The sequence below is a fragment of the Enhydra lutris genome, unplaced genomic scaffold, assembly GCF_002288905.1.
Source record: "Enhydra lutris kenyoni isolate GAN:26980312 unplaced genomic scaffold, ASM228890v2 scaffoldscaffold19, whole genome shotgun sequence".
NCBI lineage: Eukaryota > Metazoa > Chordata > Mammalia > Carnivora > Mustelidae > Enhydra > Enhydra lutris.
The window spans coordinates 33,090,049-33,114,645 of NW_019154103.1; the positions used below are offsets into that span (position 1 = coordinate 33,090,049).

Sequence of the window (24,597 nt, forward strand, 5' to 3'; positions counted from 1 at the left end):
TTGTTAGATAAAGGACCAGGACAAAAACCCCAGGATATCTGAATACCCAGTTGTGGGGTTACAGCATTATCTCTGAGAAAGACTCAATATAAGTTCTATATTGTATTCAAAGATGAATCAGTCATGGCTTATAATTTAATCTGAGAGAAAGACTCAGATTAAAAAAAATAAAAGGAGGAAATAAAGTGGATTATGAAAAATAATCCAGTTTTGAATAGAATAGTTGGAATAGTTGGAATAGTTTGGAAACACAAAGGTGGGTAAGATTCATCATGCTTGTCAAAAGCCTGGACTATGATATCTCTGAATGAAGTCCACTTGTCCAGAAAAATCAACCACTATTAATACTACTTTGGCCATCTAGTTTTTGTTGTTGTTGTTGTTGTTGTTTTAAAGATATTATTTATTTATTTGACAGACTGAGATCAGAAGCAGGCAGAGAGGCAGGCAGAGAGAGAGGGGGAAGCAGACTCCCCGCGGAGCAGAGTGCCCGATGCGGGGCTCAATCCCAGGACCCCGAGATCATGACCTGAGCCAAAGGCAGAGGCTTTAACCCACTGATCCACCCAGGCGCCCCTGGCCATCTAGTTTTTTAAGTCAGTTCTAACAGATTGATTCGTATCTCTTGCAGGGTTCTCTCAGTGATTCCTGCTGGTGCTAGGAGAAAAAACTAGTCTCCATGAGGAAGTTAAAGTGAAAAACTAAAAACTAAAGTGAAAGCTGTACTGTAGAAAGGGAAGCTGGTATAAAGCTGGTGTAAAGAGAACCCTGGCAATGATAGGAAAAAATAAATGGCAGTTGTTCATTTGGTGTAGTATTCCAGATACTCTGTGAGGCAGTATTTGAAATGGTATCCATTTTGCTACCAGAAGCAGTTAATACTTTTTACTCTTAATGCATTTCCTTTTTCTCTTCTGGAAGACCTTTGGCACTATCCTGTTTGTAACTCCCTGGGTTAATCCAATGAATCATGGCTAGGGATCTGTATTGCTCTAAGAGTATGTTCATGAAGCAAAGAGGACTCCCTAACTTCGGGACCACAAGACTTCTGGAGAATCACCTGCATTTGGTTAAATTCAGGTGAGTTTTGTTTTGATTTATCATTTACAAAATGGCCCAGGACTTGTTTGGAACTCATGTACCTGAAGACAGTGGTATACAGGGCACATGGTTCCCTTTCTGCCACTTGCTTTCAGTCTGGCTCAGACTTGCAGTAGTTTCTAAGTTATTTTATCACAGCTAAGTTCCAGCCTAGTGCAGAACTAAATGACGTGGTTTAGTTACTTCTCCTTGGGCAACCTATAGTCTGTTCTTTGCAGTCTTCATATTTTTTAAGATCTTTTTTTAATTTTTTATTTTTTCAGCATAACAGTAGTCATTATTTTTGCACCACACCCAGTGCTCCATGCAATCCGTGCCCTCTACAATACCTACCACCTGGATCCCCCAACCTCCCACCCCCTGCCCCTTCAAAACCCTCAGATTGTTTTTCAGAGTCCATAGTCTCTCATGGTTCATCTCCCCTTCCAATTTCCCTCAACTCCCTTCTCCTCTCCATCTCCCCTTGTCCTCCATGCTATTTGTTATGCTCCACAAATAAGTGAAACCATATGATAATTGACTCTCTCTGCTTGAGTTATTTCACTCAGCATAATCTCTTCCAGTCCTGACCATGTTGCTACAAAAGTTCGGTATTCATCCTTTCTGATGGAGGCATAATACTCCATAGTGTATATGGACCACGTCTTCCTTATCCATTCGTCCATTGAAGGACATCTTGGTTCTTTCCACAGTTTGGCGACCGTGGCCATTGCTGCTATAAACATTGGGGTAAAGATGGCCCTTCTGCTGCTATAAACATTGGGGTAAAGATGGCCCTTCTTTTCACTACATCTGTATCTTTGGGGTTTTAAGATTTTTTGAAGTTATTTATTTGACAGAGAGACAGGGATCACAAGTAGGCAGAGAGGCAGGCAGAGAGAGAGAGAGGTGCAAACAGGCTCCCTGCAGAGCAGATAGCCTGATGTGGGGCTAGATCCCAGGACCCTGAGATCATGACCTGAGCTGAGCCGAAGGCAGAGGCTTAACCCACTGAGCCACCCAGGCACCCCAGCAGTCCTCATATTTGATCCAAATGGAAATCCACACTCACAACATATAATGTAATATTGGAGATGATATGATATATGATACGATATGATATAATACAACATAATATAATATTTGGAATGTATGAAACTTGGAAAAACCCAAACTGTTCTTTTTATTCCCACACACACCCTCCACCCACTTCCTGGCCATCTCTCATTTTCTCTCCTCTACTCACTTTGGAATCTGTTCAGAAAATTTCTATTCATTGACTCTAAAGGAAGAGAGGGATATATTGTGTTAATGGTGTGATGGCCTAGTTTGACTCTCAGCTTAGTGCATGGGCCCTGTGCCTGCAGTCATCTTTATTTCAATCTGATAGAAACCTTTGATACCTTGATTTCCCCACTTCTGATGAGGCTTACTCCCTGATTAATAATATTTTCCTAAGAGGAATATCTAAGGTATTCTATGTTCACCATAAACATTTCCCCTTACTAGCATGAATATGTTCACTACATGAATACATTCTTACTTCTGAGCCAGAACTTTTCCAAGTATATTCCTACATATAATTGCCTACTATATTAAGTCCCTTACAATACTAAATAAATGCCTTAGGGGTTGGGATGATTGACAATATTACCTCTGTGTGGGAACAATTAACATAAGTAAGTTATACATTTATGGTCAGGAGGATGACTATTGATGATGTCATTTATTCTATACTAAATTACTTCTAAAACCCTTTTCCCCTTACTGATAGATAGCTTGGCATTGTACTGCCAATACTTCTGAAATTATGCACAGAAAAAACCCTCACATTCAATTTGACTATGAAACTTGATAGTATAATGAAAGATAAGTGAAGGAGCAAATAATTTCTGAGCTATCTTTTCAACCTACAATATGCAACATAGGTGAAAAAATAAACAATGCATATCCAAGTACCTCCAGAATTTAAGTAGATCCTAGAGATACCTCTGATTGAAACCACCTGGAGACAGATCCTTTCTCCATTTCTGACAATGGGAACTTTATTTTTTATAACCAGGACTTTTTACTTGCTGAACAATGGTCTTTGATCTGATAATAATGCCAGGTTTCTTTTCTTTTTTTTTTTTTTTAAAGATTTTATTTATTTATTTGTCAGAGAGAGAGAGGGAGAGAGAGCAAGCACACGCAGACAGAACGGCAGGCAGAGGCAGAGGGAGAAGCAGGCTCCCCGATGAGCAAGGAGCCCGATGCGGGACTCGATCCCAGGACGCTGGGATCATGACCTGAGCCGAAGGCAGCTGCTTAACCAACTGAGCCACCCAGGCGTCCCTAATGCCAGGTTTCTGTTCCACTCCTACCAATTCTACTCTGACATCCTTCCCAACCCCTATTCTGCTTGTACCCATCCCAAAAGACACAGGAAGTGAATTCAAAATTTCCCTGGAGGATGTGTAAACTGGTACGAATCTTCCAAAGGGCAAACATACCATATCTATAAATAAAACACCCATTCCTTATGACTAAGCGTAAAGTATTTGCCCTACTAGTTATCCACCCTAGAGAAACACCAGCATAATGTAGACAGAGACTTGTCCAAGAATACCTGACTGTAGCTATTTTGTAAAAACAAAAATTGGAAAGAACTTCTTAGATTTGATCTTGCGTGGTAACAGTGGAGATGGTGAGAGGTGAATGACTAGGAGACGGGCCTAGTTAACAGGATGTGCTGACTGATAAGGCTGGGAGACAAAGCACAGTCTTTTTTTTTTTTTAAGATTTTATTTATTTATTTGACAGATAGAGATCACAAGTAGACAGAGAGGCAAGCAGAGAGGGGGTGCGGGAAGCAGGCTCCCTGCTGAGCAGAGAGCAGAACCCAATGCAGGGCTCCATCCCAGGACCCTGGGATCATGACCTGAGCCAAAGGCAGAGGCTTAACCCACTGAGCCACCCAGGTGCTCCAAGCATAGACTCTTAAAAGTCTCAAAAACTTTTGGCCTAAAAAACCTGGAAAAATAAAGTTGCCATTTACTGAGATGAGGAAATCTGTGGTTAAAGCTACTTTGAGTGGTGGTGGTAGAAGGTAGGAATCAAGGGCTACTTTTTGGGGCACCTGGGTTTTTCAGTGGGTTAAACCTCTGCCTTTGGCTTAGGTCATGATCCCAGGGTCCTGGGATCGAGCCCGCTCAGCAGGGAGCCTGCTTTCCCCCCTCTCTCTGCCGGCCTCTCTGCCTACTTGTGATCTCTGCCTGTCAAATACACAAATAAAATCTTTTAAAAAAATAAAAAAATAAATAAAAATTTAAATTTAAAAAAAGAGCTAGTTTTGGTTAAGCTTTAGGTGTCTATTACATAATATGTATAAAGATGCTAAGTAGAGGGACGCCTGGGTGGCTCAGTTGGTTAAGCAGCTGCCTTCGGCTCAGGTCATGATCCCAGCGTCCTGGGATCGAGTCCCGCATCGGGCTCCTTGCTCAGCAGGGAGCCTGCTTCTCCCTCTGACTCTGCCTGCCACTCTGTCTGCCTGTGCTTGCTCTCTCTCTCTCTCTCTGACAAATAAATAAACAAAAATCTTTAAAAAATAAAAATATTTTAAAAAAAGATGCTAAGTAGATAACTGGATATATAAATCTGGAGCTCAAAAGAAAGTCTAGGCTAATGGCATAAATTGGGAAGTAATCAACAAATAATATTGACAGACATAAGATTGGGTGAGTTCACCTAGGGATTAAATGTAGAGAGGAATCTCTGAATTTAAAAGACAGGAGGATAAGCAAAATCAAACAGGAAGGAAAAAGAGCAGGAATTAAGGGGGAAATCCAGAACAGGTTATTACTTGAGAAGTCACGTGAAAGAACAAAATGCAAAATGGGAGTGATCCACTGTGTTAAAACTTGAAAATGTTAAAATGGTGTCAAATGCTGTGTTAAATTCTGAAAACAGCATTCGTGTTTGCTTTAAGTCAAATTTTCAGAACGCTCTGGCATATGTCAAGAACCTGAACTATTTAAAACATTAAGGAGTAAAACAAGGTCATCAGTGAGCTCGTGGCCTTAGCAACTTCCCAATTTGCAAAACAAAGTAGGCTGTTGGAATTTTATTAGGGCACTTACAGAATCCACATCTTATTATGAAGAAAAGACAGGTTTTCTTTTCATAGGTTTTCATGTGATCTTGGAACCAATTTTGTTACTACAGATTGAAGTTTCCAGTTCAGTTGTTCAGAATGGTTATATAAATGAAATTCTGATAGCGTGGAGCATATCTAACATTAGTAAACGGGCTGCTTAGATGAACTTTCAGTATCAGGAGTTACAAAGGTATTTTTGAAAGCCTTCCAGTTTATTGTGTTGGCACATGCCAATGGGCGTGGTTTTTTCTTTTTTTCTTTTTCTTTTTTTTAAGATTTTGATCCTATACCAACTACTCATTTGTTCATTGCTACTGAAGAAAATTACAAAACTATATAGTTTTAAATGACCCTATATATTAATTTATATTTCTCCAATTATAGTTCAATTCTTGATGCTACTTGAGAATCCTTTTGTTTCTCAATTATTAATTATTGTTATTGTTGTTTCTTCTTTCTGTGGTCTATATTTCATTCAAATCTTTAATCCCGCTGCATTTCCCAAATATTTCTCAAAATTAATAAAATCCATTTTATGCAAACTTTTCCCCCCACAAAATCTACACATTTAACATCCATACCATCCTTTCTTCTTCTCTCCTGCTTGTGGAAATGGTATCACCCATCTATATAAGGTATACTCTGACTATATTCTGGATGTCCCCTGAGTTAGACACCTCCGTTTACACTGTTACTTTTTTTCCCCGTATCTTCAAACTTCTCATCTTCATTGATATTTAAATTTAAGTTTCTACCGTTTAACCAAAACACAAAGACAAATTTCTCCATGGCCCTACATGCTTCCCTAACCACTTCCCCATCATTCTCCTTTCTTTGCAAATGAAATTCTTCTTATCAAAAAATTTTTATTTATTTTTTATTTTTGAGACAGAGAGAGGGAGAGTGTGCACAAGGGTGGGGGGCAGAGGGAGAGAGAGAAGCAGGATCCCCTCTGAGCAGGGAGCCCAGTGCTGGACTCCATCCCAGGACCTTGGGATCATGACTTGAGCTGAAGGCAGATGCTTAACTGACTAAGCCACCCAGGTGCCCCTGGAAAACGAAATTCTTATAAACAATGATTCCACCTCCCCTTCAAATCACTCTTCAGTTCATGACAGTTTATCTTCTGTTCCTGTCACCCCACTGAAATTTCTCTTGCCCAAAAAACCAGCAACTTCTTCATTCCTAAATCCAATGTACATTTTCTTTTAATGTGATTGAACCCTTTAGACTACTTTATTTTTTAATGAAAGATTCCTGGGTCACCTGGGTGGCTCAATCAATTCAGTGTCTAACTCTTGATTTTGGCGGTCATGATCTCAGGGTTATGAGACTGAGCCCCATGTCAGCCTCTGCACTGAGTGTAGAGCCAGCTTAAGATTCTCTCTTTCTATCTCCCCCTTCCCGGTCCCTCCCTGCCACCAATTCCCTGTGCACATGCTCTCTCTTTCTAAAAAAAAAAAAAAAAAAAGAAGAAGAAGAAGAAAAGAAAAGAAAGAGAAGAAAAAATAAAAGGATTCCTGTATTTTGTCCTCTATGACATTACATTCACTTCCTTGGTTTGCGTCCTCTTTCTTTGGCCATTTCTTCTCCATTTGCATGCTGTTCCACCTTTTCATTAAATGCTGGTCTTCCTGATGATCATGATTCAAGCCTTCTTTTTTGTACATTTAATATATTCTCCCTGGGTGGTTTCATACACTATCATGGTTTCAATTGCAATACCATAGTGATATTTATCTTTTGGGCAAAAGCCAAATTGAAATTATAATTACTACTACTACTAATAAAAACCAAACTTTATAAAAAGTGCTGAATTAGAAGTCAAGAAATCATGGTTCCAATTTTGTTTCTTTATTCATAATTAAAACATGACTTTAGGAAAGTAGTAAGCTTCCCCTTTAAAGATTCAATTTTTTAAAAATAGGAATTAAAAGACTTCCTCTAGTTATAGACAAAGTGGTTTTGAAATAGAGTAAGATTACTAAAGAGTAGTGAAAATTATTTAGAAGTATATGAATGTGGATGATGTTTTATGATTATATGTAAATTTGTACATATATATCAATGATTTTGTACGCATGTATATTATAGGACCATAAAATGTGATTCATCATATGGGGCATTACCATTCTGCTTAGACTTTTAAAATACATATTTTTCTAACTTGAATGGGTTTATTTTATTCCCCATATGCCTAAAACATAATATATTTTGGAGAACCACAAGGCAGTTACTATACTTTCAATATTATACAAAGGAAGCTATAGTTAAGAGATATTAAATAATTTGTCTATGATCACACATGTAACAAATGACAGAAGTGTAGTTTGACACAAAACTTACTTAAAAAAATTCCTCTTTTATCTCCTGCCACATTATTAGTCCTCAGTCCTGCTTTCAAGAGGTATCTACTTTTAATCATTTCAGGAATGGAATGATATGGCTTCAGATATTTTCTTAAAATAAAAACATGTGATAAATATCTGAAATACCTATATTTTGAAAGAACATAGAGGAAATCAATTAAGGCGTGATAAAAGCAATAAAAATCCAACAGTAAATTGTGTGTCTGTATATGAATGTAATATCTGTATCCTTAAGTTGAACCAAATTTATTAATATATTTTATATTTGCTTTATAACACTTTCCCTACAGGAGTTTAACAGCTCCACTTTTTTTTTTTTTAAGTTAGACTAACATATATAGAGAGACTTCTAATTGCTACACACATCACATGCACAGGATCATTACAAAACTTTCCATTTTCTTACATCTGATTAATACAGGGATTGTCAAAGAATCACCAGAGTGAAGCTACTAGAAGGAAGTGAGCTAAAGAGTTAGGATGTGGCAGTTAAAGAGTAAGGTGTTGAAATTCAGATCATGGAGATAGTGCGGTTGTTGCAAGGACATGTGTTTCTAGTCTCTTTGTTTTTCTGGTGATTGTCATCAAATTCCTACCTTACATATGTATGCCTCCATTGCTTGATTTATTTATTTTTAACAGTTCCTATTGACTTTCCCTTGGGAATGTTGGAATATTTTAGCTCATTTATACTGTTTTTCACTTAATTTTCTCTACTCCTATTTTTTAATTATTATTTTATTTAGTGGTATGGTATATTAGAAGTTAATTTTTTTGCTTACAACATTCAAATGTGAGGCGATTTCCCTCCAATCCTGGTGGGGGGCCCTTTCAGTCTCATGGCTCTATCATCCCAGAAACCTTCACTGTCTTCTGTATGTAACCGGTAGAAGTATAAAATTGAGTCAAAGTTGAATGTATCATTGCTTAACAGGATGCAGTATAAAATGCATTGTTTTACCTGTTTATGAAAGAGAAGTCATTTGGACTTTTTTTTTTAATACCAGCCAAGTAAATCTGACTGGAATTTGTTGAAATTATTGTTGATCTTATTGGTTGATTTTGGGCCCTTTCAAAGAGCTGGAAGGAACTTAAAATTGGTCCGTAAGAGCAATACAAGAATGAAGTAACTTGGGGCGCCTGGATGGCTCAGTGGGTTATAGCCTCTGCCTTTGGCTTGGGTCATGATCCCAGGGTCCTGGGACTGAACCCTGCATCAGGCTCTCTGCTCAGCAGGGAGCCTGCTACCTCCTCTCTCTCTGCCTGCCTCTCTGCCTACTTGTGATCTCTGTCAAATAAATAAATAAAATCCTTAAAAAAAAAAAAAAGAATGAAGTAACTCCACTAGATGAATTTTAATCTAAGTTATGAAATTCAGTCCACATCTCTGTAGTCTCAGAATTTTAACTCTTATTTGTCCAAGATAACATCAAAGTTCTTTAAATGATTATTACTTCCTTTTCCCTTAATCAACCTAACTTTAAACATTACAACTCTATCCCCCAACAAAAATATAATACCTTTAAGCAATTGGGCAATTCAATTTGCCATGTAAGAAGACAAGTGTCTGGCTCCAACTTTTCCTCAGTGAAGACAAAGGCAAAAACTAATTTTAAGAAGCAAACACTATAACAAGTAATAATGAATATAATAGAATAAAAAAATGAAGATTTTTACTAAAGCAATATTTATCATGAGTTCTGCTAGAGTATTAAAGCTCCCGTTTCCATAGACTAAAATGTCTGATTTGGTGTGTTTTTTTTTCACTTTGTTTTCTTTAAGTTTTTGTTTAATTTCCAGTTAGTCAACATACAGTATAATATTAGTTTCAGGTGTACACTACAGTGATTCAACACTTCCTTACATCATCCAGCGCTCAACAAAAGTATACTTCCTAATCTTCATCAACTATTTAACCCACCTTCCCACCCACCCATCTCCTCTCTCTGATAACCGTCAGTGCTTTCTCTGTAGTTAAGAGTCTGTTGGGGGCACCTGGGTGGCTCAGTCAGTTAAGTGACCAACTTTTGGTTTCAGATCAGGTCAAGATATCAAGTTCTGACATAGAGCCCGCATTAGGCTCCACACTCAGTGGGGAGTCTGCTTCCCTCTCCCTCTGCCCCACACCCCACTTATGCACTCTCTCTCTCTCAAATAAATCAATCTAAAAAAAGTCTCTTTCTTGGTTTGTCTCTCTTTTTCCCTTTGTTCATTTGTTTTGTTTCTTAAATTTTACGTATGAGTGAAATCGTATGGTATTTGTCTTTCTCTGACTGGCTTATTTCACTTAGCATTCATTATACCCTCTAGATCCACCCATGTTGTTGCAAATAGCAAGATTTCATTCTTTTTTATGGCCAAAAAGCATTCCATTTCATATATACGTGTACATTCATATATTTGTGTATATTCATATATTCATATGTATATTCATATATTCATATATTCATATGAATATACACATACATATGAAATGGAATGTTTTTTGTTATATATACATCATATGTATATATATATCATATATATCTGATCCATATATATAAATCTTCTTTATCCATTCATTAATTGATGGACACTTGGGTGTCTCCATATCATGGCTGTTGTGTTGCTATAAACATAAGAGTGCATGTGTCCCTTTGAATTAGTAGTTTTGTATTCTTTGGGTAAATACCCAGTGGTGCTATGGCTGGATCATAGGATAGTTCTATTTTCAACTTTTTAACTCTTTTTCCTACCATGTTTCCTGTCACTCTAAAGCAGACGACCTGAGTCAACAGTGAAACTCACCTTTAATGTTACATTTACTCATTTGAAAGAGCCCCATCTTACTTCTCTGACTGATTGTGAGATTTTTTTTTTTCTCTTTACTTTTTGTTTTCAGCAATCCCACATTAAATTTCTAGGTGTGGATTTCTTTTTCTTTGTTTTGCTCTGTATGTTTGGCCTCTAAATTTGCATACTGATATCTTCCATTATTATTAGGAATTCAACAGCCATTGTCTCTTTAACTATTGCCTCTTCCCCATACCTTTCCTCCTATACGTCTTGGACTTGAAATAAATATATATTAGATCTTTATATTTTATCTTCTATGTTTTTTTGCTCTCCCCCTCCTATTTTCTAACTTTTTTTCTCTCATTACTGCATTTGCCATAGTGTCTTCTGACTCTGTTGTTATTTTGCTATTGTTGGTATTCCACATGTATTTCTGAGAGTCACCTTAAATCTATTATGGAATAAAGTGGAATAAAGTACACAATTCTTCACAATTCCATGTTTCACAATATATTCCAAATTATTATTTCTTTCCTCTGTATTTCTGTGAATTTTAACTCAAAAGAAAAGCAGATAGAAAGGACAAAAAGGCAGCAGCTTAAAAAATGGCAGTATAAGCTTACTCATACACATAAATACGTGAAGAAAAGCAAAACAGATCAAAAATGGCAAAAAGGAAGAAGTGACTTGAAATATGGCAATGTTATCTTACTCATTATTATGAGTAGGGCTGGAAAATTAAAAAAATAAAGATCAAAAGGCACTAAAAAGGAAACACAGCAAATTCATCTTACTCAGTGTATAGTGAGTGATTCTGATTTCACATAATTGTTCTACAGTAATCGAGTCAGAAACAAACTATTAAAAAGGGTGTTTTGCTTTTAAATTTTTACTCACCATTACAGTATCTGTGATCATTTATGGTGTGCATTTCTCATTTCCTGCCAAGTGCTTATCTGAATCATCAACAATTTACTACTACCTTCAACAAGAGGAGTACGTAGCCGACAGCACACTGAGGACAGTGTATAATGATATAAATAAACACACTCAACAGATAATGATGCAAGAACGTATTTTTTTCAAATTTTTATGTCAGCTGCTTCATCTTAATGATTAGTAACATGCTTGAGGTATGTTTTCATGAGCACTGAGAAAAAAGAGCTTTCTTTGTCACCTCGCCTTCAGCATTTTCCCCTCATGTTAAAATAAAATAGTATAGTGGTTAAATGTACTTTTTAGGCTGACTAAAATGGATAGAGGTTTAAAATCTATTGTTTACTATCCATGTTATTTCACCTCTTCAAGCTCTAGCTTCTTAACTGACCAAAAGAAAATAAAATAGTCATTTATGTTCTAGATTTCAATGTGATCCCCTAATGAGAAAATGCACAAACAGCACTTGGCAAGAGCTCTTGACACTGACAAAATGTCACAATAATTATAAGCTATCACTATAATCTTCTGCAGGGGCTGGCTGCCAGGTAAGAATACACCTGTATGAGAAGAAAAATTGAATTTGACTCAAGGTAAAGGAAACAAGGGAACACAAGGACTCCCAAGGTTACAAACATTATGAAGTCCCTGAATATCTAAGGATGTCACATCCCCAGTGTTACAAGAAGACCTAGTCCTACCTCACATATACCCAAATCTTTTCCACAACCCAGCAATTTCATTCAGGGCTGCATAATACTTGAGCTTCCACATAAGATAAAAACAAAACAAAACAAATGATCATGGGGCAAAAAAGAAAGGCAAACCAAATAACAAACTCTTAACTATAGAGAAACAAACTGAATGATAGTTAAGGGAAGGGGGCACAAATGGGTTAAATAAGTGAAGAGAATTAAGGAGGGCACTCATTGTGTTGAGCACCAGGTGTTGTATGCAAGTGTTGAACCACTAAATTGTATACCTGAAACTGATATTACACTGTAGGTTAACTAATTGGACTTTAAAATCATTTTAAAAGGAAAGCATATAAAAAAAAAAAAGAGCCATATACTTTAAAAAAAATAGAAGAGAGCAGGATACAGGAGAAATTCTGGAAAAAAGCAAGCAAATACAATCAAGACTGATTCTATAGGAAGGATGGAAAACAATATAGAACAAAAACATTTCAGGACTTTATGCTAATAGAGGAAAATAATGACAATGATTCAAGGCTGGGCATTAAAATCCATGGACAGGATTAGGGTAGAGTTATGTTGTATGCATTTATGAGAAGAGGGTATATAAAAAGAAATAAGGATATATAATCAGTTCTAGGCTTGTTAATAAGTGCCTATTTTTTCCTGTAATTTTAGGAACTAATGTAAAGGGTCATAATAAATACAATAACTACACAGATTATTGAATAATATGTCATCTTACTGTGGCCCTTCTATCTATCAATAAAGAAGGCTCCATACAGGCATAGGGATAATAAAAGTACTATCAAGGAACTTGTGATAGATTTTCTGGTTCATTAACTATTTTGAATAGCTGAGTCAAGTTTAGATCTATACCAATCTGCCCTAGAGTCAAGATGACTATAAGCTAATGATTTTCAACATAAAGTTTAAATATGGAATTAAAGTTTAAGTCTATAAAAATCATCAAAATACATTATTTACTTGAGCCAGTCAATGGAAATGTTGCTAAATTTATAAAGTTTTGAATCTTTACTTTAAAGACTTATTTATTTTATTTTATTTTAGAGAGAGAAGAGGGGGAAGAGGGGAAGATGGAGAGGGAAAGAGTCTTAAGCAGACTTTGCACTGAGTGAGGATCCCAACACAGGGCGTGAAGCCCCACTTGGAGCTCAATCACACCATCCTGAGATCACAACCTGAGCCAAAACCAAGTGTTGGACACTGGCACGACCCAGAAACTCATAAAACTTTGAGTCTTTTAAAGGCTTTTTAAGTTAATGTAAGAATAAATATCTCCCATCAGAGAAACTCTCAGCAAATAGAAAATTTTTTGTCTGATTTTTGTTTTTTTAATTCTTTTTATTTTTATTATGTTATGTTAGTCACCATACAGTACATCATTAGTTTTGATGTAGTGTTCCATGATTCAATGTTTGCATGTAACACCCAAACTCCATGCAATCTGTGCCCTCCTTAATACCCATCACCAGACTCACCCATCCCCCCAAGCCCTGTTCCCTCTGAAACCCTCAGTTTGTTTCCCAGAGCCCACAGTTTCTGACGGTTCATCTCCCACTCCAATTCTCCCACTTCATTTTTCCCTTCCTTCTCCTATTGTCCTCCATGCTATTCCTTATGTTCCACAAACAAGTGAAACCATGTGATAATTGGCTTTCTCTGCTTGACTTATTCCACTTAGCATAATCTCTGCGAGTCCCATCCATGCTGGTGCAAAAGTTTTTTCAAAATGATTATAGCAAAGAAAAAAAAAAGATTATAACCATACAATCTAAGGATTTTTTTCTCATTACTAGATTAATACCTTATCTCCAGCTTCTGAATATTCACATATTTCAGATTTACAAAAGGTAAGTTAAATACGCAGAGTCAACAGTATTATACATTTTAGATAGTGGAAATGACCATGTATTTACATTGAACCTCCCCAAATATTTCATCATCAAAATAGAGGCTTCATGGGATGCCTGGGTGGCTCAGCTGGTTAAGCATCTGCCTTTGGCTCAGGTCATAATACCAGGGTCCTGGGGTGGAGTCCCACATCAGGCTCTCTGCTCAGTGGGGAACCAACTTCTCCCTCTGCCTGCTGCTCTCCCTGCTAGTGCTCTTTCTCTCTCTCTCTCCCTCTCTGTCGAATAAGATCTTTTAAAAAAAAATAAAGTTTCAAAAAAATAGGGGAGGAGTCAAGATGGTGGAGAAGTAGCAGGCTGAGACTACTTCAGGTAGCAGGAGATCAGCTAGATAGCTTATCTAAAGATTGCAAACACCTACAAATCCAACGGGAGATCGAAGAGAAAAAGAACAGCGATTCTAGAAACAGAAAATCAACCACTTTCTGAAAGGTAGGACTGGCAGAGAAGTGAATCCAAAGTGACAGGAAGATAGATCGCGGGGGTAGGGGCCGGCTGCTGGCGAGCGGCGGAGCAACGGAGCACAAAATCAGGACTTTTAAAAGTCTGTTCGGCGGAGGGACATCGCTCCAGAGGCTTAACCGGGGTGAAGCCCACACGGGGTCAGCGTGGCCTCAGGTCCCACAGGGTCACAGAAGGATCGGGGGTGTCTGAGTGTCACAGAGCTTACAGGTATTCGAACCAGGAAGCCGGCTACAGAGACGGAGCCGAGGAGTGAGCTCTAAACTTGGGGTTACCTTGAACCGGTCGCAGTCTCGATCAGCTCGGAGCGCGGCCGGAGGCCAGGGTGACAGGAGTAATTGGGCGCTGTTCTCTGAGGGCACACTGAGAAGTGGGGCCCCGGGCTCTCGGCTCCTCCAGGCCGGAGACTGGGAGGCGGCCATCTTCACTCCTGTCCTCTGACTCTCTACGGAAAGCGCTCAGGGAACAAAAGCTCCCGAAAGCAAACCCGAGCGGATTACTCAGCCCGACCCCTGGTAAGGGCGGTGCAACTCTGCCTGGAGCAAAGACACTTGAGAATCACTACAACAGGCCCCTCCCCCAGAAGATTAAAAAAAAATTGAGCCAGGACCAAGTTCACCTACCAAGGAGTGCAGTATCAATACCAAGGAGAGCAGCGGAATTCCAGAGGAGGAGAAAGCAAAGCTTTCCCCTTTTTTAAAGAATCCCGTGATTCTTTAGCCGTACCGTTAATTTCATTTTTTTCTTTTTCAATTATTTTTCTCTTATTCTAAATTTTTTTAACTTTTACCCTTTTCTAACGTTTTTTAACTAATTTATCTAATATATATTTTTTCCTTTTTATATTTTTTCTTTATTCGTTTTCTTCTTTTAATTGTTTCATTTTTTTTTTCTTTCTGAACCTCTTTTTATCCCCTATCTCCCCCCTCACGATTTGGGATCTCTTCTGATTTGGTTAAAGCATATTTTCCAGGGGTTGTTGCCACCCTTTTAGTATTTTACTTGCTCCTTCATATACTCTTATCTGGACAAAAGGACAAGGCGGAAAAATTCACCACAAAAAAAAGAACAAGAGGCAGTACCAAAGGCTAGGGACCTAATCAATACAGACATTGGTAATATGTCAGATCTAGAGTTCAGAATGACGATTCTCAAGGTTCTAGCCGGGCTCGAAAAAGGCATGGAAGATATTAGAGAAACCCTCTCGGGAGATATAAAAGCCCTTTCTGGAGAAATAAAAGAACTAAAATCTAACCAAGTTGAAATCAAAAAAGCTATTAATGAGGTGCAATAAAAAATGAAGGCTCTCACTGCTAGGATAAATGAGGCAGAAGAAAGAATTAGCGATATAGAAGACCAAATGACAGAGAATAAAGAAGCTGAGCAAAAGAGGGACAAACAGCTACTGGACCACGAGGGGAGAATTCGAGAGATAAGTGACACCATAAGACGAAACAACATTAGAATAATTGGGATTCCAGAAGAAGAGGAAACTGAGAGGGGAACAGAAGGTATATTGGAGAGAATTATTGGAGAGAATTTCCCCAATATGGCAAAGGGAACAAGCATCAAAATCCAGGAGGTTCAGAGAACCCCCCTCAAAATCAATAAGAATAGGTCCACACCCCGTCACCTAATTTACAAGTCTTAGTGACAAAGAGAAGATCCTGAAAGCAGCCCGGGAAAAGAAGTCTGTAACATACAATGGTAAAAATATTAGATTGGCAGCAGACTTATCCACAGAGACCTGGCAGGCCAGAAAGAGCTGGCATGATATATTCAGAGCACTAAACGAGAAAAACATGCAGCCAAGAATACTATATCCAGCTAGGCTATCATTGAAAATAGAAGGAGAGATTAAAAGCTTCCAGGGCAAACAAAAACTGAAAGAATTTGTAAACACCAAACCAGCTCTACAGGAAATATTGAAAGGGGTCCTCTAAGCAAAGAGAGACCCTAAAAGTAGTAGATCAGAAAGGAAGAGAGACAATATACAGTAACAGTCACCTTACAGGCAATACAATGGCACTAAATTCATATCTCTCAATACTTAACCCTGAATGTTAATGGGCTAAATGCCCCAATCAAAAGACACAGGGTATCAGAATGGATAAAAAAACAAAACCTATCTATATGTTGCCTACAAGAAACTCATTTTAAACCTGAAGACACCACGAGATTTAAAGTGAGGGGGTGGAAAAGAATTTACCATGCTAATGGACATCAGAAGAAAGCAGGAGTGGCAATCCTTATATCAGATCAATTAGATTTTAAGCCAAAGACTATAATAAGAGATGAGGAAGGACACTATATCATACTCAAAGGATCTGTCCAACAAGAAGATCTAACAATTTTAAATATCTATGCCCCTAACATGGGAGCAGCCAACTATATAAACCAATTAATAACAAAATCAAAGAAACACATCGACAATAATACAATAATAGTAGGGGACTTTAACACTCCCCTCACTGAAATGGACAGATCATCCAAGCAAAAGATGAACAAGGAAATAAAGGCCTTAAATGACACACTGGACCAGATGGACATCACAGATATATTCAGAACAATCCATCCCAAAGCAACAGAATACACATTCTTCTCTAGTGCACATGGAACATTCTCCAGAATAGATCACATCCTCGGTCCTAAATCAGGTCTCAACCGGTATCAAAAGATTGGGATCATTCCCTGCATATTTTTAGACCACAATGCTCTGAAGCTAGAACTCAATCACAAGAGGAAATTTGAAAAGAACCCAAATACATGGAGACTAAACAGCATCTTTCTAAAGAATGAGTGGGTCAACCAGGAAATTAAAGAAGACTTGAAAAAATTCATGGAAACAAATGATAATGAAAACACAACGCTTCAGAATCTGTGGACACAACAAAGGCAGTCCTGAGAGGAAAATATATAGCGGTACAAGCCTTTCTCAAGAAACAAGAAGGGTCTCAGGTACACAACCTAACCCTACACCTAAAGGAGCTGGAGAAAGAACAAGAAAGAAACCCTAAACCCAGCAGAAGAAGAGAAATCATAAAGATCAGAGCAGAAATCAATGAAATAGAAACCAAAAAAACAATAGAATAAATCAACAAAACTAGGAGCTGGTTCTTTGAAAGAATTAATAAGATTGATAAACCCCTGGCCAGACTTATCAAAAAGAAAAGAGAAAGGACCCAAATAAATAAAATCATGAATGAAAGAGGAGAGATCACAACTAACACCAAAGAAATACAGACAATTATAAGAACATACTATGAGCAAATCTACGCCAACAAATTTGACAATCTGGAAGAAATGGATGCATTCCTAGAGACATATAAACTACCAGAACTGAATCAGGAAGAAATAGAAAGCCTGAACAGACCCATAACCAGTAAGGAGATTGAAACAGTCATCAAAAATCTCCAAACAAACAAAAGCCCAGGGTCAGACGGCTTCCCGGGGGAATTCTACCAAACATTTAAAGAAGAACCAATTCCTATTCTCCTGAAACTGTTCCAAAAAATAGAAATGGAAGGAAAACTTCCAAACTCATTTTATGAGGCCAGCATCACTTAGATCCCAAAACCAGACAAGGATCCCATCAAAAAAGAGAACTACAGACCAATATCCTTGATGAACACAGATGCAAAAATTCTCGCCAAAATACTAGCCAATAGGATTCAACAGTACATTAAAAGGATTATTCACCACGACCAAGTGGGATTTATTCCAGGACTGCAAGGTTGGTTCAACATCCGCAAATCAATCAATGTGTTACAACACATTAATAAAAGAAAGAACAAGAACCATATGATACTCTCAATAGATGCTGAAAAAGCATTTGATAAAGTACAGCATCCCTTCCTGATCAAAACGCTTCAAAGTGTAGGGATAGAGGGCACATACCTCAATATTATCAAAGCCATCTATGAAAAACCCACCGCAAATATCATTCTCAATGGAGAAAAACTGAAAGCTTTTCCGCTAAGGTCAGGAACACGGCAGGGATGTCCATTATCACCACTGCTATTCAACATAGTACTAGAAGTCCTAGCCTCAGCAATCAGACAACAAAAGGAAATTAAAGGCATCCAAATCGGCAAAGAAGTCAAACTATCACTCTTTGCAGATGATATGATACTATATGTGGAAAACCCAAAAGACTCCACTCCAAAACTGCTAGAACTTGTACAGGAATTCAGTAAAGTGTCATGATATAAAATCAATGCACAGAAATCAGTTGCATTTCTCTACACCAACAACAAGACAGAAGAAAGAGAAATTAAGGAGTCAATCCCATTTACAATTGCACCCAAAACCGTAAGATGCCTAGGAATAAACCTAACCAAAGAGGCTAAGAATCTATACTCAGAAAACTATAAAGTACTCATGAAAGAAATTGAGGAAGACACAAAGAAATGGAAAAATGTTCCATGCTCCTGGATTGGAAGAATAAATATTGTGAAAATGTCTATACTACCTAAAGCAATCTACACATTTAATGCAATTCCTATCAAAGTACCATCCATTTTTTTCAAAGAAATGGAACAAATAATCCTTAAATTTATATGGAACCAGAAAAGACCTCAAATAGCCAAAGGAATATTGAAAAAGAAAGCCAAGGTTGGTGGCATCAGAATCCTGGACTTCAAGCTCTATTACAAAGCTGTCATCATCAAGACAGCATGGTACTGGCATAAAAACAGACACATAGATCAATGGAACAGAATAGAGAGCCCAGAAATAGACCCTCAACTCTATGGTCAACTCATCTTCGACAAAGCAGGAAAGAATGTCCAATGGAAAAAAGACAGCCTCTTCGATAAATGGTGTTGGGAAAATTGGACAGCCACATGCAGAAAAATGAAATTGGATCATTTCCTTACACCACCATGAAAATAGACTCAAAATGGATGAAGGACCTCAATGTGAGACAGGAATCCATCAAAATCCTTGAGGAGAACACAGGCAGCAACCTCTTCGACCTCAGCCGCAGCAACATCTTCCTAAGAACATCGCCAAAGGCAAGGGAAGCAAGGGCAAAAATGAACTATTGGGACTTCATCAAGATCAAAAGCTTTTGCACAGCAAAGGAAATAGTCAACAAAACCAAAAGGCAACTGACAGAATGGGAGAAGATATTTGCAAATGACATATCAGATAAAGGGCTAGTATCCAAAATCTATAAAGAGCTTATCAAACTCAACACCCAAAGAACAAATAATCCAGTCAAGAAATGGGCAGAGGACATGAACAGACATTTCTGCAAAGAAGACATCCAGATGGCCAACAGACACATGAAAAAGTGCTCCACGTCACTCGGCATCAGGGAAATACAAATCAAAACCACAATGAGATATCACCTTACACCAGTCAGAATGGCTAAAATTAACAAGTCAGGAAATGACAGATGCTGGCAAGGATGCGGAGAAAGGGGAACCCTCCTATGCTGTTGGTGGGAATGCAAGCTGGTACAACGACTCTGGAAAACAGCATGGAGGTTCCTCAAAAAGTTGAAAACAGAGCTACCCTATGACCCAGCAATTGCACTACTGGGTATTTACCCTAATGATACAAACGTAGTGATCCGAAGGGGCACGTGCACCCAAATGTTTATAGCAGCAATATCCACAATAGCCAAACTATGGAAAGAACCTAGATGTCCATCAACAGATGAATGGATAAAGAAGAGGTGGTATATATACACAATGGAATACTATGCAGCCATCAAAAGAAATGAAATCTTGCTATTTGCGATGACGTGGTTGGAATTAGAGGGTATTATGCTTATTGAAATAAGTCAATCAGAGAAAGACAACTATCACATGATCTCTCTGATATGAGGAAGTGGAGATGCAACATGGGGGGTTTGGGGGGTAGGAAAAGAATAAATGAAACAAGATGGGATCAGGAAGGAGACAAACCATAAGAGACTCTTAATCTCACAAAACAAACTGAGGGTTGCTGGGGGGAGGGGGATAGGGAGAGGGTGGTGGGGTTACAGACATTGTGGAGGGTATATGCTATGGTGAGTGCTGTGAAGTGTGTAAACCTGGAGATTCACAGACCTGCACCCCTGGGGCTAATAATACATTATATGTTTATAAAAAAATTAAAAAATATATAAAAAATAAAGATAAAAAGTAAAGAAAAAATTTTAAGTGACCTGGTAGATCTCAAAAATCAAATGCAAAAAGAAATTGAAGAAATGTGAATGTTTTAAATCATGAAAATGTTAAAAGTATATGTTACTGAGAAGTCAGGTGCAGGATGAGTCAACTATTACATCTAAGTAGAAATGCCAACAGAAATATGTGAGCCACAGTCATAATTTAAAATTTTCTAGTAGCCACATTAAAAAGAAACTGGTGAAATTAATTTTAGTCGTATATTTTATTTAGCCTAATATATCCAAAATATTATAATTTCAGACCATATGATCAATATAAAAACTATGAGTGAGTTATTTCACATTTCTTTTGAAAGTCTTTGAAATCAAATGTAAATTTTGTACTTAGAGCACACCGCTAGACACATGTCAAGTGTTTACCAGCTACCTGTGGCTAGTGGCTGTTTTCTGTATATGTAACAATACAACTGTCTCAGATATCTTAGACTCCTGAGATTACCTCAGGGAATCTTAATCAGGATTAAGCATATTATGATAATTATAAAAACAGATGCTAGGTGATCTAAAAAATGGAAACTGGATTATTTTTACCTAGTAGTTGAGTTTTTGTATTAAATTGACATTCTTACTAAATACTTACCTAGTATAATACGAGCATTAGGAAATTTCTTTTCATTTATTTGGATGATTTTTTTTTTTCTGATGGTCTCTTTGGCTATTTTAAGATACTATCTATAAGAAGGGACTTGAGGGGGCGCCTGGGTGGCTCAGTGGGTTAAGCCACTGCCTTCGGCTCAGGTCATGATCCCAGGGTCCTGGGATCGAGTCCCACATCGGGCTCTCTGCTCAGCAGGGAGCCTGCTTCCCTCTCTCTCTCTCTCTCTGCCTGCCTCTGTCTACTGTGATCTCTCTCTGTCAAATAAATAAAATAAAATCTTTAAAAAAAAAAAAAAAGAAGGGACTTGAGGGAAATTGGAAGGGGAGGTGAACCATGAGAGACTATGGACTCTGAAAAACAATCTGAGGGTTTTGAAGGGGCGGGGGGGTGGGAGGTTGGAGGAACCAGGTGGTGGGTATTAGAGAGGGCACGGATTGCATGGAGCACTGGGTGTGGTGCAAAAACAATGAATACTGTTACGCTGAAAATAAATTTTAAAAAAAGATACTATCTATATTGGGGGGGTATCAAACATTCAAGAGCATATGGAACACATGACATCATAAACTATATTCACTACATTTAAAACGGGTGCATTTAATTACATGTAAATAATACCTTATTTGAAAAACTGCTTTGCTTAAAATATAAAGAAAATAGAAAAAGAAGTGACACCTTTAAAACACTAATACACCTCTTTAAAATCGTTTGCATTTGCTGTTCCTTACACCTAGAAGATGTTGTTCCCACTTTCTTTGGTTTTTACTCAGATATAACATTTATATAAAGCCTTCCTTGGCTACCTAATCTAGAATGGCCAGCGCTCCTGACAAGCCCTATCTCCTGTGCCTTGTTTCTTAATTACCTACTATTTCCATTTAATATACTACATATTTTGTTAATTACCTCAAATATTGTTTGCTGACCCTCAAGAATGTAATGTCTGTTAGGGCAAGGATTTTATTTTTGGTCAATGTAGCCTACTCTCATATCTCCAGAGTCTAGAATTGTGTCCTGTATCTGATACTGAATATATATGTGTTGAATTTGTGAATGAATTTGTGCATTTATTCTATTACTCTATTCTAATAATTCATTTATCATTCAACAAACTTAATTATGGACCTTTAAAGCATTGTGCTAAGCACTGGAAAACCGGGGCTTGGATGCAAATATAAGAATAATTGAAACCAGGGTTTGGCAATATACAGTTCACTGGTGAAATCCAGCTTGTAACCTGATTTTGTAAATAAAGTTTTATTGAAACATAGCCATTCTCAGTCATTTATGTGTTGTCTATGGCAGTTTTCACACTACAATAGCAGAACTGAGTAGCTATGACTGAGACCAGACCATATGGCCCTCAGGCTAAACATATTTCTTATTTGGTCCTTTATAGAAAAAATGTGATCAGGACCTGATGACCCCTGCCCCAAAGAAGATAATTCACTTCAACTTCTAAAATCTTTCTGTTTGCAGATCAAATTTTGAAGGCCCTGATTACTATGGTAGCATTTTTAGCAAATAAATATCTTGGGTTTCACTATGAAATAAAGCTTTGAATACATCAAACTAGAAGTCACATACTTTCTTACTGACTGTATTCTAACTGAATATATCATCGAATGTTTCTCTTCATGCATGTATTTTTAAATGTTTATTAGGAACTTTTACATTTTGAGCACTTCAGAAAAAAATTATTACAATGATTTACAATTCCTGGATTCAATAAATATCCTTTATTATTAAAATAAATCAATATCTAGAATTGTATGTAGACCCCATGTCAGCTAACAAATAAGTAAGATAACTGTATTAATCTCAGGAATGAGAAACATGCATGATCACTTTGCCACTGTGTTCTTTGGAAGCAGATGGATGTGGCTTGATTGTAGGAGAATCCACGGCCCAGTTTGCTGGGCAGACTTCTCCATGGGTTTCCACAAACTAGACCACCTTCACCAAGCAAAGGGTCTCTTCCACACTTCACCCAGGGGGAGAGATCATTGACATTCAAATGCTTGATGATTCCACTGGGGTCAATGATAAAGAAACCTCTTAGAGCAAAACCTGGGCCTTCTAACAGCATGCCATAGTCTCGGGGAAATCTGTTTTGTCAAATCTGACAGGAGTGCAATGCTCATGTGGCCCAAACAGCCATTCTTCCTTGCTGTGTTGATTCAGGCAAGATGGAGAAAGTGGGAATCCACTGAAACCACAACAATTTCACAGTTCACATTGTGAAATTCGCTGGCTTTGTCACTAAAAGCACCAATTTCTGTAGGACACACAAAGGTGCGTCCAAAGGACAGAAGAAAAGCACCAAGTATTTCCCCATAAAGTCACCAAGGATTAGGTCTTTGAACTCCCCTTTGACAATGGCGGTGCCCTTAAAATAGGGAACTTGTTGGCTGATGGCAGGAACATGGTATGAGGAATTGGTGCTAAAAGTGAATTTTGCTTGACCAGAACCAGACCACAATACATTTGTCCAACATGTTCTTCAGCAAACAGCAGGTCTAAGGGCTGCAAAAGCCTTACTTGTAATGTAAAAAGAAATACCCTGACTTTCATATTCACACATTCAAACTGTCTGCTGTTGAGAATCTCTCTGCACAGGAATTTGAGGGGCAAGCTGCATTTGCAGGGTAACAAAGAATGCCCCCTTCAAGTGTTTATTTCCATCATGTAACAGCTCCCATTTCACTACTATTACCTTCCTCCTCCTTGGTTTGTGTGTGTGTGTGTGTGTGTGTGTGTGTGTGCGCACGCGCGCGTGTATGTGCTTCCTCATGAAAAACTTAAGAATGAATCAGTTATTAGGCAACATACCTGGATGAACAAACATTGGTTTATGTTCTGCCAGTTGTCCCCATCATTAAGTGAGAAAAATGATCCTGGCCTCAGTGGTGGTGGTGAATCAGTCAGTTAACAGGAGCTCTGACTAAACAATGACCTGAAACTTGCTATGTGCATATACACATTCTTTTTGCTCAACAAAAAGTTTTGCAAAAGAAGTGGTTTTTTTTCCCATTTTCAAAAGAAAGCTACATCTTTTTTTAGTAATAGGAGAAACCCATTTAAATCCACAGATGGTATGAATCATTCAGGCTTTTTTTGTACAAGCCAGTGTAAAGAATAAGTAAAGTCAACTGCCAAGTTAGAGAAATCTTGGTCTTCTTTCTGGGCATGAGCCACCCTTCTTCAGATCTTTTCAAGGACTCAATTTTTGGACGGAGTTTAAGAGAGGGTTGATTAGAAGGTACAGAAAAAGGGGAATCTGCCAACTGTTTTGAGCCAAAATTGTTTAGTCAGGAAGGGGAATTGGTATTTCAGTAAAAAACCTGAAATGATATTACTAATAAAACTTTTAAAAAAAATTTTATTAGGGAGAGAGCATGAGCAGGGGAGGGGCAGAGGGAGAGACTCCTA

General features: G+C 37.8%; 1 pseudogene; it reads right to left on the bottom strand.

Moving 5' to 3' along the window:
* Positions 1-23,009: 23,009 nt before the first annotated feature.
* On the bottom strand, positions 23,010-23,749 carry LOC111148354 (annotated as a pseudogene).
* Positions 23,750-24,597: the final 848 nt, after the last annotated feature.